This window comes from Lissotriton helveticus, chromosome 12, assembly GCF_964261635.1.
Source record: "Lissotriton helveticus chromosome 12, aLisHel1.1, whole genome shotgun sequence".
Taxonomy (NCBI): domain Eukaryota; kingdom Metazoa; phylum Chordata; class Amphibia; order Caudata; family Salamandridae; genus Lissotriton; species Lissotriton helveticus.
Genome location: NC_136073.1, coordinates 503,328,689 through 503,346,157, shown reverse-complemented (window position 1 = coordinate 503,346,157; position 17,469 = coordinate 503,328,689). Strand labels below are relative to the sequence as shown.

General features: G+C 40.4%; 1 long non-coding RNA gene across 1 annotated transcript in view; it reads right to left on the bottom strand.

Moving 5' to 3' along the window:
• The window catches only part of LOC144799596 (uncharacterized), a 313,426-nt gene that overhangs the window by 40,191 nt on the left and 255,766 nt on the right, over positions 1–17,469 (bottom strand). The window contains exons 3-4 of the long non-coding RNA XR_013603843.1: positions 16,475–16,639; positions 8,449–8,520 (exon numbers count right to left, since the gene is read on the bottom strand). This is a non-coding gene — a long non-coding RNA (uncharacterized LOC144799596). The remainder of the gene's footprint in view (positions 1–8,448; positions 8,521–16,474; positions 16,640–17,469) is intronic.

The window sequence follows — 17,469 nt, the reverse complement described above, 5'->3', positions numbered from 1 at the left end:
ATAAAGTGTCAGATCAAGTGACCAAAATAGTGAAAAAACACTGGCCTATTGTCAACAGTGGAGACCTTGACATACCTATGCCAATGTTTAGCCATCGCCGAGGGATGAACCTGAGAAACTACTTGGTCCATACCCGTCCAAAACCAACAAATAACACTAACAGACTACAACCTTTACCAAATGGCCACTACCCATGCAGCAACTATAGTGTGTGTCATTTGACATCAACCACAAAGACAGTCACCTTCAATAACAACACCTCATGGCAGTTAAAACAATTTTCAAATTGCAATACTAGTGGAGTTGTGTACTTGATCACCTGTATTTGCAATTTACATTACATTGGCATGACCACACGGAAGGTCAGCACCCGGATAGTCGAACACAGGAGCAATATCCGGTGCAAACGAGCAACTACACGTATGACGAATCACTTCATTGAAAAGAATCATACACCCAACGATCTGACATGGGTAGTGCTGGAATGTATAAAAACCAAAGAAAACCAAGAAAGAATACTCCATGAGCGTGAACAAAGATGGGTGTTCAAACTCCATATGGATACCCTGGGGCTCAATGATGACATTCCGTGGGGCGCTTTCAGGAGTTGATGTACTTTTCTATTCCAGATGGGGCGCCCACATGAATTCATGACCCTTTTGAAAATATGGCACCAGCACCAATATACAGTAACCATTGTGCATTATATCCCTAAACCCCTATGCATAAAGTGATATGTCCACAGGGAAGGACAAGAAAGGTTTGTATGACATGTGCAATCTAATTTGAAATCAATTAACAGAATGATCATGATGCCTTATAAACCCCTCTTGGTTTGGCATTTCCTAATTTTCACAAGTAGCGGTCCACAGAACAAGGCCACTTTTACTTTTTCTTTTGGGACTTTTTAGTGGCATTACAAATCCCCAAAACTAATTCTTTGTTCTCTGTGATAATAATTTCCACAAGTAGCTGATCATGAATTATGCAAAATTTTCTTTGCATAAGATTATTTTGCACGTGTTTTTGCAGCTTTGTAATCTCATACTTGACTTTTCTACCGTAATTACTAAAAAATCCTGTTTTCAGACACTCGGTAGAGCTCTTCTTGAGCTACAAGTATTAACACTAAGCTCAACTTAGTTTTTACTATCTTCTAAAAAAATGAGGGACTGGTTTCCCATTTTTTCCTTCTCAAATTCAAGCATAAGTAACTGTTTTAAATGCATTTGTTAATCGCACCACCAAATTGTGTGGATAACCTTTTCACGCGTTACTCGCCCTTCAACTCTATTGAGACTGTCACCACTTCTCAATATCCTTTATTATACCACGGGATTACATACTCCTAAGATGGCCGCCGTGACCATTCGGTCTAGCGGTTCGGGAGGAAACCCGGAAGCCTACTTTCACATAAGCGTACCGGAGCTGCACACGAGCGAGATGCGGTCCCGGGGAGGCAGTGAATAGGTATAGCCAAGCGTTTTCACCTATAAGGAAGTAAGTGCTTTTTCTAACCGAAATATGTTGCACTGGACGAACGATGAATCGCGTCTGTGCATAACTGATAGTAATTTTGGGAACTGACATTTACTGATCTTCCCATTTACTCTTTCACAGACCAACAGCAGTGTGTCCACAAGGTGAAATCGCACCCCCTGAGAGACCATGAAGTGCTATTAAACACGATACCAAGTAAATATTGAGAGTTTTACTTACCTTCTGTATCTGTTATATGTTTTCTGTGTCTATCGTCTCGGTCACATTAAGTCCGTTGTTGTTTCTATGAGTGAATTCACAATCACTTAGCATATTAAACGTCCAACACTGGGCATGTAAGTCTGCACGCACCAATATGGTGCAACCATCCACTATATTATCGGATGAGTGCGGCGTGAAGGAATACTATGTGACCCTTCCTTTGGAAGGGTATGAAGGCCACTAATTTTGTGTGTTTTTTCTTTACAGAACCTGAAATCAGTACAAACGTATGTTTTTCTACTACGAACGCATGCTTTTGGTAATAAGAGTGTTTTTTACTTAATCACTCCCTATCTGGGGACATAGGAGTGGCAAATACAGGGCTGGTCCCTGTATGGTCTTGAAGAAATGCTAGGGGTAGCATGAAACATGTTGACCTTTCACTGAACCAATCCTCATTATAGGTTGGATAACAGTGATACACACCCCACTTTTAATATACCTGTCTAGGAGCATAATAAATCTGTTGAGGCCCACTAAGCACTGTATTTTTAACTCACCTACACCCACTCCACCACTTGTCTGCACAACACATATTTTTTCACAATAAAGTGCTCCTGCGTAGTTCGTGAGTCGTAGCACGCCCCTTTTCGTAGAGAACTGGGATGGCCCCAATGATGAAGCATGTCACCGTGGGGTAACCCCGGTGAGTGAGGGGACACTAGAAAGAAAATTTCTTTCTTGCAAGGTTTCACTGATCATTGAGGTCAGTTGCCTCAACATGAGCTAGGTCTCGGAACCCAGTAATCTGGAATCCTACTTGTGCGTCAAGACTTTGGAGGACGACCTAGTCTCTTAATCCTCCTTCTCCCCCTGGTTTATAACTGAAGATATAAAAGTACACTTTCCGGTAGACATCACAAAACGGATTATAGTAAAACTAAACTTAACTTGTTCAGCTGGCTCTGATAACCTCTCTGCGATTATAATAAAGACACGGTCAGAGTGGTGGGCTGAAGTACTATCTCAAATGTTTTTAATCATTTTAGATACAGGTCAGATACCTGTAGAGGTGCCATAATTAGACCGGTACATAAGAAAGGAGATGTGAAGGCCCCAAAAAACTATAGGGTGATCAATCTCCTAGATGTAGAAGATGTAGAAGAAAACGCATTCATGAAAATAATCTTGTGAATACTGAATACTGAAGGAATGGGTGGAAAAAAGATCAATCATGCCAGTAGAACAAGGTGGTATCAAGGAAGGCCACTCCACAATTGAGCACTCATTTACCCTCTGGGCTATCGCACAGAAATCAGTCAAGCAGAGTGGCAGGTTGCTCTGCTGTTTTGTAGATTTCAGTGCAGCTTTTGACCGGAATTGCCATATGACATTCCAAAGGAATTACTGTCTATAATACATGAGCTGCGTAGGTAAAACTTGGCATAGTTCATTAAGAACACTGAGGGGACATTGACACAGAAAATAGCTATTAATAATGGATTAAGACAGGGTGTGTGTTGGCCCCACAACTCTTGTCCATATTTCTAGCTGATCTACCAACTGCCCTTGTGGTGGCCAGAAGTGCAAGCCGTAGAATGAATGGCAAACAGATATCTTGCTTGCTGTATGCAGACAATCTGATACTTTTAGATCAGACAGAGATGGATCTCTAGAGAAAGCTGGATGCATTCAATGAACATTGTAGGTCCAAATACCTAACTGTAAATAATAATAAAACCAAGATGCTGTGCTTTGAGGAAAAAGTAGACATGTTTAATTGGTACCTAGGCCCCAGAAAACTGGAAACAGTAAACAAATATAAATATCCAGGCGCCTGAATTGAAAGGTACCTGAATTGGCATACCGATATGGATGCCCTAACTGCTAAGGTCCTTACATTGGTGAGAGGTTTGAAAAAATGTAACCATTACTATGGGGATATGTCACATAGGCCTATAACGAAAGCCTTTATGGCCACAATACCTCTATAACTACAATAAGGAGCAGAATTACTTTGTAGCAGCGGTAATCGCGGGTGGGACACTGAGGAAGGGAAATGCATAAAGACCTTAATGTCCCTACTAGGCTCATCCATGATACAGGCAATAAGACAGGAGATGGGTATGACTTTATGGAACATGCAGGCCCAAGTGGCACTAATAAGATTTTGGAAAAGACTGGACTTGTGAGAGAAACAGAAAGTCTCCCAGTGGTGTAAGAAAGAGATCCAGTAAAGTGATTTAAAATGGACCAAAGGAGTGAGAAAGAAATTGGAATCTGTATGTGGGAATATGAAGATGAGGGTATGCTAACAGATGTTGCAAGTAGAAACCTTAAAGGGCCAACTATGAATTTTAGGGAAGGATTTATCTCAGGAAAATGACTGGCAGTGTTTGAGAGACAAAATCGGTGCAATTCATGCTAAACTCTTGGTAGAAGGATGTCTGTTTCCCATATTTGGACATTTCTTTTTTGATAGAGTTTTATATAGCGCAAACTAGACCCGAATCGGGTATCAGAGCGCTTTACATGAGCAACAGTTTTGTTACAGAAGGACACATTAATTTTTGTTAGGCACAGGGAGATAAAGTGATTTGCCCAGAATCACAGGATGTTTAGCGTCATTGCCGAGACTCAAACCCAGTTCCCAGCTTCAAGGTCAACCACCCTAGCTGTAAGGCTACATCCTCTCCCCTTTATTACCAAATTACTTATGACATATTTCCAAAGTGTTGGCTTAGGTGTGAAATATTAAGAATAAGAATAGGTGTTAACCCCTGGATAATAAATGAGAGAATAAAAATGGAACGATTCAACCTGGTGAGAAGGGTACATGTAAGCTAGACACAAAATGCGATATTCTGAACATATTGGAGAATTGTTTAAAAGTGTTACCCTTGTGGGAATTGATCCTATGCCCAATGTTCTCAAATTATGGAATTAAGAACCATGCCCAAGCTGTAGAACTCCTTGTTGATATGCACTACCAGGATTTTGCAATAGTGTTTGGAAGTTCATGATTGCAGTAAAAAAGGCCCTGCTTGAAGCATAAGATGAGCTATGTATTTAGGTAATTTAGAAATGGAACACATAGTGAGAAATGAAGGCTTTAAAAAGAAATTGTTTTAATTTTAACTTGATTCTGGTAGAAGAATTTTAGACAGGGAACACCCTTTTAGACATTTTTTACATTTTTATCTAGTATGTGTAATGAACTGGTATGTCTATAATCAGGCAGTTTTAAACAATATTGTTTTTAGCCACAAAATTGCTGATGAAAATATTTATGACGTTAGAATTGTATACAAATTGAGAAATGTTATATAAGGGGACTATCCTTGTATTTGTGTTGTTTAAAGACCAACAGACTAAATAAACATTACTTTAACTGACTGACACTGACACTCGAGTGCTCTTTGCACCAGGCAAATTACTATATTCCCTGTTGTTTGTGGCAGGTGGACCAGGAACCTACTTGGAGGGAACAGGGACACCAGATACCCAATAATAGGAGCGCAGGTGCTGCTTCATGTGCTGTATATGGTAATCTACGATGATAGGCATATGTTGGCACCGTATTTATGGTCCCTGTGTTGTTTACAGTGTAAACTACTGCCTTCCATTCCCTGATCGGATAATTTATATCATGTATGCCTTGCATTTGTGAGGATAACAGACATTACTTTCAGATCCACCATATATGTGCAGTGAAGGTGTTTTTGTAGTATATGCAACCTATAAAGTCTTTACTTGATTGCACTACCTATGCGGTTATGACCATTGCCTTAATACAAAGTGATTTAAGACCTAGGTTATGTCATGATAATCGCCCGTTTGGCAACGTAATTTATGTGATTATGGTCTAAAGTGTTTCATGTACAATACAAGGAATATTTTTATATAACCTTATGTAGAGTCTCTTTTTGTAGTGTGCCTAGTGTATCACTGGTGTGTGTATGTATGTTGTTCAAATGCTTTAGCCATTGCCTCTGGGATAAGCCTGACTGCTCTGCCAAGCGACCAATGGGGTGAACAGGGTTATGTTGGGTGTGTAACTGTCTTACCCTGACTAGAGTGGTGGATTTTGCCTGGCTTAGGTGCATACCCTAGCCTAACAAAAACCCCATTTCTAACAAGGAGTAACTTTATTATCCATATAGAAAGCATTTGTGCATAAATGTGCCCTCCTATTCTATGCCATTTCGACCCACCTGTCTCACACAATGTGATATTGCATTGGAATAATCAAATGTATTCATCTAAGTCAAATACACTTAAATGTCCAAGACACTAGGGTCTTTGCATGAATGCTCTACTGATGCAAAGCAACACAAAATATGGCATCAATTTACTTACCATTATATAAAATCTATGAAAGCAGTGTCTGACTGCAAAGCACCACAGAAGCACATGGGCAACCCTCACTAATACCCATCTATTGTCTTTAGGATTTTGAAGCATTTCAGTAATTGATTAATTTGGACAAGTATGCCCAGGCATCAATGCTTGCAAATCCCACTGGCTAGTCATAGAAACTGAACTGTAGCAGCAGCAATATATCATTAGAAGGGTGCATGTAATCAATATGAAGAATACAATCCATAAAATGTTTGTTTACATTGACGACCATGCTAGTCTTTGCAATCCTTGTTCTCCTCTGTGGCAATGTTGTGGTCTTTGGACAACAGGCCACTTTGAGAAATATTACATTAAAAGCCATTTCATGTTCAGCATTCTGAAAGAAAAGTGTGACGTCTTGGTATACGAGTTAGAGATAGCATCAATGAGGCCTGCAACTCAAAGTATGTCCACTTGATTATTAAACTTAAGATGATGGAAACCTTAAACTGACAATGAAGGATAGGATGAATACTGTTCAAATGAAGTCTATAATTAAAGAAACACACTAATACCAACATTATATAAAACCTTTAATTGTAAACTATTACTGACCTTAAATCTGAGTTTAGATTATTAGTGGGGAAACTAAACATGGCAAGAATAAGGATGTCCTTGCTGAATGTAATAAAACCATTTAGAGGATTGCCATACCATAATTTTAATAGTTCACCTGCCAGTTACATGGCAGATCAATTAACATAAAGCAAAAACTGTGCGGCGGTGGGCAATATGCCACCTTGAAGGGATTTAGAGCCTAACCGGTAGGCGCACTAAAACTGGTCACAAAATACTGCTTGCAATTTGCGACCAGTATTTTAGTGACCAGTTTGTTATTTTGTGAGCCGACCCATGTACTAATAGGCTGGCTCACAAAATACGAATCGTAGTGAGATTCAATGAGACGTACCTCAAGACTATTAATGATGGAGATCACAAATTGTGACCCACTATCATTTACTGTCATCATCGGGATGTTGGCCTGCTGGAGTCAGCAGTCCACCATGTCTGTGATTGATTTAAAAATAATACATTTTTTTCCTTTTTAAATGCAGCCAGTTTTCTTACAGGGAAACAGTATGCATTACTAAAAAATGAAAAGTTTAACAAACATTTTTTAAGACTAGGCAGTGGTCCATGGAACCACTGCCTACTCTTAAAAATGTTTTCATCACCAGGATCTCTTTCCGCTTTACAAATGTTTTACCACTATATTCCTATAATCCGTGAATTACTAATGTTTAATGACTGTATTTTAGTTGCAAAACATTAATGCATCAATATTTTGAAGAAATGCCCTAAACACACTCCTCCCAAATACCAATTCTGGGGCATAATTACAACAGACAGCGATAAATATCACAAAGCACGCTTACGGCTTTTATATGTATCGCCGTTTATCACTGGAATTTATTGCCATGCTTGTGCTGTATTTATAACGCAGAGTGCAAGGGCGATATAAATTCCAGCGATAGAGAGGTAATCGCTGTTTTGCATGGAATATCGCTGGTTTTCCAGCGATGTACCCTGCAAAATGTTGATATGCTTGTTGATACAACCATGTGGTCGTAACACAGGAATCCACCCACCCCCCATGTTAGGTATGGGTTAGTCATGGTTTTAGCAGACGTAAATTATTGGCGAAAACAGCGTTTTTTGCCCAAAACTAATGTCTGTTAAAATGCGTGGGCCTACTTGTAAATATCGCGATGTGCACATCAGCGATTTTTACGAGGTTGTACTGCCCAGTGATGCCCACTTTGCATCTCATTAGAGATGCAAAGGGAGGTGTCGGAAAAAAGGGTGCTAATATGCGCTAATGCATGTTAGCAACCTCTTGTAAATAGGGCGATATTTTAATCTCTGCTTTTTTGGGTTTAAAAGTCAAAAAAGCGGAGATATGGCCCTTGTAAAAATGCCCCTCAATTTGTTGTCACAAACCCAAATTGCAAATCTTTAATGTGTTACTGAACTGAAATTTTGATTTCACACATACACAAAGGTCATTTGCAGTCACATATGGACTGATTATGAGAACTGGCACCCTTTCAAAAGCCAAAGATCCTTAATATATCTGGCACTCTGGGCCTGACTTAGACTTCAGCAGACAAATTACTCAGTCACAAAGGTGACGGATATCTTGTTTGCAGAAATATAAATCCCATAGGATTTATGGGACTATAATATCAGCAGACAGGAATCTCTCACCGTTGTGACAGAGTAACACGTCTGCCGAAATCTAAATCAGGTCATAAGGTCCTTGCTTTTTTGGATATGCTCACAATCTGTTCATACCATATTTTGTAATTTGCAGATTAACTAACAAATATCCACTGTAGGGCTCACCTTAGCATCCATGTATAAAGCTTAGCAGTGTGCAGAGGTTAGACTACTTGGGTTTTCCCTTCTCCCGCACAACTATAGAAATAGAAAGAGATTACATATATTAGAGAGATCTTCAAACAAAACAGCCCCAAGAACTAAATACAACCAGTAAGCGTGAAACCATTGCCAGTGCTTATTGTCCTATAATGGAAAGTTAAATCAGATGTCCAACTGAGATATTAGTTGGACTCTCTCAATTGTTTGATCCAGACTGTCTACTGGGAAATCAAGGGACATTAATCAGCAGAGATCTGTTTCTGTGTATGGAATGATTAGAAACTATTGGATCTGAATGAACATTCTGTCTAACTCAAAGTTTCTGCTAGCAGTACTCTTCCACATGCCACGAGCCCTGTGCCAGGACGCAGAGTCTACATTGCTGTGCATGCTCCACAGATGAGAGGTACACTGCCATGATCTGCATTATTTCCCCACCGGGATGTGCCAGTTAGGGGCTGGGCTAAGCAGAGAAAACTATTCTGCATAGAGCATGATTATGATATGGACCAGGCCTGAGCCTATGGCAGACCTATCAAACACCAAGGAGACGATGGAGTGGTCGGAAATTATTGTTGGTTCATATCTCTGCAATGGGAATGCAAACGTCTTTAGCTCTGGCTGAACAGAATAGTACTGTAAGGTTTGCAGTACACTGGCAGTGTACAACACTATCTTACACCTTATTGCTGGCAAATGAGTTATCACTCGAGCTATATGCCTCCTTTAAGCAAATCATGCATTCTCTTGGCATCTGTTTTTCCTTCAATTGCTGCTGGTCTTTATGAACTTTATCACTCTTTAGAAAACTTAAATATAAGAGATTTAGGGAAGCCTGGGGCTGTGGACTTGCACCCATTTCAAACATGTAAAATATTGTAACTTTATCATGTTAAGTAGCTTAGGGTAAAAATGGCAGCTATGACCAACTCAAAATCTACAAATAAGAGGAAGGATGTAGCAGAAACCTCAAGATGACTGTCTAGAGACCAATTGGTCAAGTACGTTCCAAAATGTTCAATTTCAAGCATTAAAAAACAATAGAGGACAATTTTTTTAAAACTTGTACTGATATACCTTCTGCAACTGGATAAGTCATAAAAGGTAACGGTCTTCACCACATGTACAGTGCACATACTGCTAATAGATACATGTAAATGGCAAAGCATGGTATACCACACACTAATTCCCCAAAAAAGAATTAGAACATGGTTGTGAAAGTTACCATCAAAGTTGACATAAATACACTTGTGCAGAGAATCTCCATGAATCCCATACTATCGCCTAAGTGTGAACAAATAACTAACAGTCAGACAAAACCCTCCACATCTTGCATTGCTGCATTTTGAGTGTTTGGTTATAACCTAGAAAGGAGTGTTAAAGTAATCAATTGCAGTTTGACAAATGTGTACATGTTCAAAATGGTGTGTTTGATCATTTGTGAAATATTGGAGAAGATATTACCAAAGTGAAAGATACAGAGAACCTACGCAGGCAACCTGGTACCAGGCATTTACAAGCAGACCCTCTGAATCAGATACCATCATCTCTGCTTATAAAAAAGAAGAGAAAAGGAGTAACAAAGGAATTTTTTCCAATAAAGATGAAATTACCACTGCCTACTTGTTGATGTCATGAGTACAAGCCATCAACGTAATTTGATGCCTTAAGAGCTTGAATCATTTATATTCATGTTGATTAGAGGGCCAGAATTAAAAAGAGAATCTCGAGTTGAACTCACTTATTCCCTGGTTTAAAAAGTTCAACCTTGTCCCAACAGTGGACTGTGCAGCAGATATTATAATTGCCTTGATGTTCATTTAGCCCATAGGACTTGTGAAGTGCAAGTCAGGAACAAAAATCTATAACTATAAAGATAACAATGGTATCTGTATAATTGTTACATTTAAGACAGCACTGATAAACCAAGAACTGAAAGAATCCAGATGTTGCCCCAGGATTACTTCTGTGTACCACATTGGTATGAAAGGAAAGTACCCACCACCTCCTAATTAGTTACATTTAATAGCAAAGCCAAGATGAAAAAAATATGCTCACCCAAGGATTATTAATGATCACAACACAATGGGTACTCAAAGATTATCTGGTAAAACCGTAAGGGGTTGATTCAATCCCTCGCGCAACACAGCAAGCCACCTTGCAGAATGCAGCACATGTAGAAAGATGAAAAAACTAGGGGGCATATTATCAAGGACCGGTGTTAAAATTATCGCCGTTTTAGCGGCAGGAAGCTGCCACTAAAGCGGCGATAATGGGCTTGATAATAGGCCCTTGTGAATTCCCATAGAAGCCCATGTTCTCGTGTTAACATGGGTTTCTATTGGCATATTATCAAGCCCATTATCACCGTTTTAGCGGCAGTTTTGTGCCGCTAAAACGGCGATAATTTTAACACCGGTCCTTGATAATATGCCCCTAGGAGAATAAAGATATTCTCCTTGTTATGACTCACCTAGGAGGTGTAGCATTGTGACACATTCCCAGGTCTACTACTAATTTTAAATCTGGGAATGCGCCAAAATCCATGGAGAATGCATGGGCACACTCACATTCCACCCATGTAATGCTTCCCTGCTACAGACTAACACAAGTCAGCGATTTGAGTAGTCTTGCATTACGCTAGCTTTATCAAGCCATCAGGCCCATCAAAAGTGCCCTTGCATGGCTTAACCGCATGCGTGCTGTGCAGATTTCCGCACTGCGTTGAAGTTCGCAAAAACCCGCGGTTCATGACGAGCTCAGCTCGTCATGAGTGTACGAGAGGTGTACCTCATGACGAGCTGAGCTCGTCATGAGCGTCGAAGGGGTTAATAGTTTGAAGTTTATTATTACTTTAGCACACTTACTTAAAACCATTGCTACAAAAGACAACATTAACACATTTATCCTATTAAAAAAGACAAAGCTAAAAAACAGCTCTCCAGGCTTAATGACCATTACACATGTAAAGGAAACAGTATGGCTTAATAAATCTCACTTAGGTTTGGCGTCACCCTTGAGCCACCTTGTGTGGCACAAGGGCATTACACAAAACCTTGACAAATACGTCCCTCACTCTCTTAACATAAAGGAAATGAGTCTAGATTAGTAGGAGGACATGAGAGATAGTATTATTTCATTTGGATTAAAATATGTGAGGGATGTATATTCAGGAGACATGGTCTATGGACCATTCAATTTTCCCAGGTTATGTTTCTTATAGTAAACCTGCAATAAAGCTTATCGGAGGTAGACCTTTAGGTGGTTTTTGAATGGGATTTTCAACAACATTAGACTGGAGATCTCGGAATGCGTAACTCTTATTCAAAATGTATAGGGTAAAAGGGAGGAACAACATGTTTTTTTTAATCCATTGTTTCAATCCACCCCAGGCGAAACCCTTAAAGATTACTTAAAGTATCCAAAGAGGCCTGTTAGAAAAGTTTGATGACCTCAGAAGAGCTATTACTAGTAAAGGAGTGGTCATTAAGATGACATTGACTTGATTGTAAAGCTAACACACTATAAATTCTTTAAGGTAGGACATGTGCTTGAGGACTTAGTAAGGGAAGCACCTCCCCATAATTTACAAATCCATGTTCATTTTGACAAGATTTGGTAATGAATCTTGAATAGATGTAGCTCACTTCAGTTCAACAGCTAATTATACTTATGTTGCACATAAGAAAAACAGAGTTATTATTTATGTGCCAATAAATGTTCAGTTTTAATGGAGAGTAGTTGATTTACCAGTTACACCAAGAGTTTAAATGAATCAAGACACTCTAGCATGCAAAATTACTTTTAGTATGTCGACTGAATAAGATTTAAAGTTAGATCAAGGGGCAAAAGTGAGATATCTAATTTTGGTCTTATTTAGGAAAATCATTGATTGCAATGGAAGTAATCCAAAACAAATGCTTGATGATAAAAGATCACATTTACAAAAGAGTTTATTATAATAATAAAAATGTGATTTATAGAGCGCATAGCTACTCCTTAGGAAGTTTCCCAGTGCTAGAATACAGACTCATGTGGAAGGATAAGTTGCCCAACCCAGGGAAATATCTCAGCCAGATCCGAAAAGCCAGGTTTTTAGTTTTCTTCTGAAAAGGATTTCGGATTGGGCTTGCCGAATTTCTACAGTAAGAAAGTTACACATTTTGGGTGCGAGAAGGTCAAAGGAGAATCTTCGTATTCTAGCCCTTTTGAATTTTAGAATCGTTGCTTATTTTGCTTCATCTGATCTTAGGTTCCTAGATGGTACATACGGTTTCACCATAGACTGAAGAAAATAAGAGCCTTGAGAGGAAAGAGACGTATAGCAATAGCTGAGCGCTTTGAAGGTGACTCTTTGTCTCACTGGCAGCCGGTGCAACTTTCTCAGAGCTGGACTGATAGAGGCCCACTTGGGTAGCGTGAGCAGTGCCCAAGCTGCAGTGTTCTGGATTCGTTTAAGCCGGTTCAGACAGGATAAGGATACACCCAGCTAGGGAACATTGCAGTAGTCCAGCCTGCAAATCATAGGGTGAATTCTGTTTTTTGGGTGGATTCAGGTAGCAAATAGAGAACTTTTCTCAAGAATATCATCATCCAAGAACATTTCCCTGCGAGGGCAAAAATGTGGGCATCAAAGGAGAGGCAGATGTTCAGATTCTTAACCTTTGACTTGGAAGGGGGCAAAGGACCAAGGTCATCAGGCCACCAAGCACTGGACCAAATGTTGAGGTGCTTGTCAAGAACCAATGCCTCCGTCACCCCAGCATTCAGTTTTAAACAGTTTGAGTCCATCCATGCCGCTACCTCTGACAGTTATAGGCAGAGGGAGGAGGATACACAATTGCTGTTGTGCAACAGTGATGACAATTTGCATGTCATCAGTGGGTGAAAGTCATATCACTCGATGACCTCCACCAGAGGGCGGACATATACATTAAAAAGGGGTTGGGCTGAGTGAGGAACCCTGTGGAACTCACTGGTGCAGGAAATGCACCATCAAGGTTAAGGGTTTTGGAGTGATCAGAAAGGTGCATCCCAGCAGGACTGAGGTAAGCTAGTGCAAATCATTGCCACCAATGCCACATTTCCAAAGCCTCTTGATTAGGATGTTGTGTGATACGGTATTGAGGACGGCACTGAGATCCAACATCAAGATGGCTGCAGTGTTCCAGTGTGCAGTGTGGAGAAGCGTGGCTCAGTGTGGAGAAGCGTGGCTCAGTGGTTAGAGGCGGCAGACCCGGAAGCTGAGATCAGCCGTGGACCAGGGTTTGATTCCCCGCCTCGGCGGGTCTCGGGCTCAAAAATTCCACGGACTCGACAATTCTCGCTCCGGTGCCTACTCGACTCACGGGGTCACACTCTGCAACTCTGGGCAATAGCTTGCTTAATCTCCACTACGGCCCCTCGCGGCGGGATGCCTGGCTTTCACCTTGTGAATACCCTGCCGGGGTATCTCACAGGGGAATACCAGGACGGGTTCCCTAAGCAAGCGCCTTGAGACCCCTGGGTGATTCGTGCGCTATATAAATCGAAATACATTTACATTTACATTCCCCTCGTCCATGATCCAACTGGCTGACTCGGGGGACAGCAGCAAGTGGGATGTGGTGCTGTAAGAGGAGTGGAAGCCAGATTAAGTACCGTGAAGGAGATTGCTGTCCTCCAGATGGCTGAAGAGCTGCCTATTCACCTGCTTCTCAGCAATTTTAGAAAATACAGGTAGCAGTAATATAGTTTGATAATTTTCCGGGTTAGAGGGGTTGAGTAGGGTTTTTTTATGAGAGGTACCACTATGGCGTGTTTCCACTGCTGGGGGACACGTCCAGAGGACAGAGAAAGATTGATAAGTTCACACAGGACCAGTTGATAGACAGATGATAGCAGGGTGAGATATTTAACAATCTGAAAAATTTAGAGAGAGCAGTTAGGAGCAGAAATTTTCTTGGAATAGTAATCTCAGCAGATTGGTTGATATGCCGATGATACGCGTTCAGTGCTATCTGGATGTCATCTCTGCAGCCTGGATCATAGGCTCTGCGCCCTAGGCACTCAAGCCTCTTGCATTTCTTTTTAAGGGTTGAGAGTTCATAATTGAACCATCCCGCTGATGGTATATTTCTACGTGCAGCTTGTTTTACGATAGGTGCAATCTGGTCAAGTGCTCTTCTGAGCGAGCCATCAGGTTGACTGCTGGCTATGTCGATACACCGGTCAAGATTCAAACAGTTATTATCGAGGGCTTGATTAAGCCTCTCAGGGGTCACCTTAGACCATTGTCACACCCACCTAGTAGCAGGAGCATTGTTCAGTGGTGTCTTAGCTTGGGATATGTTTATGGGGATGGCCAGATGATCTGACCACACCAGTGGGATTGTGGGCAGAGTTTCAACATACTCCATATTAGTGAACACTGGATCAAGAATATGCCCTGATATGTCTGTGGGGGGCGAGAACAATTTGGAGGAATTGAATGCGAAGGAGTACTATAGGAGTGAAATAGACCCAAAATGTCACACTCCATATTAGTAAAAGTGCAAAGAGTGCACTGTGCTTTAGATTTGTACTAATTGTATAGAAATATTCCCAGCTGCCTTTGGGACAAAGCAGATGCTCATTAAAAAAATATGTGGAGCATTACTGCATTCCAAAGCAGTGCAACTGCATATGCAAATCTCCATAAGTTTTCACTTTTTCACTTTTGTGTGAATATAAATTTCAAATGTATGTATATATAAATATCGGGAGCATGTGCTAGTGTAAGATCGCACACACCTGCATTGCCATTTATTATGAGCGTTCAAAGCTACGAGAGCTTTTTTTCTACTCCTAATTGTATATTCTACTTCGTTATGTTGGACAAATGTGGATGTATGACGTTATAATGCATACTTTTACCACGCATACCTTTACAACGCGGTTTTTACCACGCATACCATTACAACGCATAGCGCTTAGAGGTGCTGGATAGTGGTAAGTATAATTTTCTATTCCAACTCCAGTCCCCGTGGACACTAGGGAAGGTGTTGGATAGAAAATTAAACTTATTCCCTATCCTAGAGCGCCCCCCAGCGCAATGCGTTGTAATGGTATGCGTGGTAATACCTGCGTTGTAATGGCAGTGCGTTGTAAAAATTTTGTTGTAAACGTTACATACCGACAAATGCATATGCAAGTAGCTAATAAAGAATTTGAGGCTGATCACCTTCTGTGTATGCTATAAATCAAGTTATATGTATTTCTTAATGTGTTGCTTTTTTGTATTAAACAAACAAATGAACAAAAGCACAAAAAAGAAGAAATAAATCTTCAGGATTATACAGTAGAAGAAATCTTTCATCATCCATAAGGATTGTGTCCCTGCTGTGAGCACTCAGTCCACTAAAGTCATTTTGTCTCTTTCTCAAGATGATTTACCTTTGATGATTTCTTGTTTTCCTAGCAGCGGGAAAGCATGGCTTATATTTTCAAAGGACTATGTAATCTTGACAGGTTTTCAAGAAAAATTACATTTCTCTTACTTTTTATAAACAGGTCCAGTGATATGGGGCTTGGAAATATCCAAGTATAATTGTTCATTTTTAATACCACATCTATATGTAGAATGTTATGTGTTTATTGTTGAATTATGCTTCAATTATGGTAGGAGTGTTTATTTTTTTTATGAAGTGAACCCTGCTGCTGTGTAGAAAAGACATTGGCTTCATTTCTCAAACGTTATCTAACAGCCTAAAGGAAACGTCAGTTCTTGTTTTTAAAGACAAGTACATTGAAAAGCGTGTTTGGGCTGCAAAATAAGTGCGAGTGCCATAACCATTATCATACATAATACAAATTCTACCATCAGAATCACTGACAGAAAACAAAAAAAGCAAAACGTTTCTTTGAACCTGCCACAAGTACAGAAAGCTTTCAGGGGAAGGTTTTTGTCTAAGTCTTTCAGATTCTATTACTTCACAGGACATGACTTGGCGTAACGGGTAGAGGTGCCTACCTTCGAGCTAGATAGCAGGCTCGGCGTGTGTTGCGCATCCTTTGACTCTTGATAAATCTATTAATGTCCTTCTGCCTCCGCAAAATTAATGTGTCCTTGTGTAATGAAGCAGATGCTCGTATAAAGTGCTCCAATATCAAGGGTCGCATTCCCGTTATTTAAAAACTGCAAGAAAGAATTGTAAAAAAACGTTAATGGATGTGCTATTTTATTACCGAATTTATTTTTTAAGGTAACCAAGCAACAAGATTCCAAAATAACCAGTAAAAAAAACACACGAGAAAGAGACACAACGCTGCAATGTCATGTTGGTAAAAGTCAGGTTTGGACTTGCTAATAGGAAAACCAGGCAGTGCCCTATGGGTTTCTCTGTATTTCAGTTTGTGGCTATTTGTGTGTGTATTTTATGGTCTGTTGGGTCGGGTTTTACTATAAGTCTCCCTGTAGCAAGCTCCAGATCATGCACTCTTCCGTACCCCGACAACACCTATAAAGAGTGAAGTTCAAAACTGCCCTAATTTGCAAACATGAGCCTGCAAAAACGTTCACCTAACTTATAGTTGTGTGGATCAGCTCTTGTGATGCACAAGTGCAATGAACACAGATTCGGAGAGAGTCCTGGGGGAGAATTAAAAGTGTGAAACTACCAGGTAGGAGAGCTGCTACCTGCTAAGCCAGACACTCCCACCCCCCCATAACTGAGGCAACTCCACCCCTGCTTCTGAGATATTAGTAAGATGGAATGGAACATTCTGGTTCTTCTCAGTCCATGACCAGAAACTGCCCCTGCCCCCAAAGGCTGAGGTAAGGAAGAGATTCAGGCCACAAGGGCAGAGACTTCAATGGAAATGTCCTGTCGGCATAGCTGAGACAACTGCATTCGGCACAGAGCAGAGAACTGGTAAGAAAACAGCTACATAATAGTGGTGACGGAGTGCAGCTTTTGTTTGTTGGCTGTGGAATTTTGGAAAGTTTCAAATATGCTCATTGTGGAA